The sequence below is a fragment of the Schistocerca piceifrons genome, chromosome 3 (genome assembly GCF_021461385.2).
Source record: "Schistocerca piceifrons isolate TAMUIC-IGC-003096 chromosome 3, iqSchPice1.1, whole genome shotgun sequence".
NCBI classification, from domain to species: domain Eukaryota; kingdom Metazoa; phylum Arthropoda; class Insecta; order Orthoptera; family Acrididae; genus Schistocerca; species Schistocerca piceifrons.
The window spans coordinates 325,893,306-325,893,972 of NC_060140.1; positions in this window are offsets into that span (position 1 = coordinate 325,893,306).

A 667-nucleotide genomic window follows, 5' to 3' on the forward strand; every position below is an offset into this window, starting at 1 on the left:
ATCTGAAACTGCCTCGGCCCCACTTCGCGACCGCGACGCGGCCGCCACCAGTGCTGTGCTGGAACTCTGTGCTGTTCCAGTTCGTACCTGCCGCGCAGCGGTCGCGAAGTGGGGCTGAGGCAGTTTCAGATAAGTTTTTACAGTCTGATGATAATTTACAGACTTTTAGTTTTAGCTTGACGACGTCCACTATGGACAAACGGTAATTACTTTTATTCTGAAGAAGGTTGGGTTATCCCGACTGAAACCTAGGTAAATTCTAGGTAAACGGTGCAACTAAGGCTGTTGGTTATTAAAATTAAAATTAGTGTTAATACAGTTGCTGACGGGGCCGTGAAATGTTGAAAATACTTAAATGGGAATCCTCGGAAGAAAGGCGACGTAGTTCTCGCGAAACCGTCTACGGTATATTTAGAGAACCAAAACTGGAAGATGACATGATGACCACTGTGCAGCCACCAATTACATCTATTGTAGGGATCATTAGAAGAAACCGAGACATTAGACGGTCCTTCCTCTCTCCCTCACTATGCGAATCGAACAGGACAAAACATTAATAACATTGTTACGAGATATCCTCCGCCATGCACTGTATAGTGGCTTGCGAGGTATTTATGTAGACTTAGATTTAAAAGGAAGCTAACACGTCTCTGCTCCCTCTTAGTAT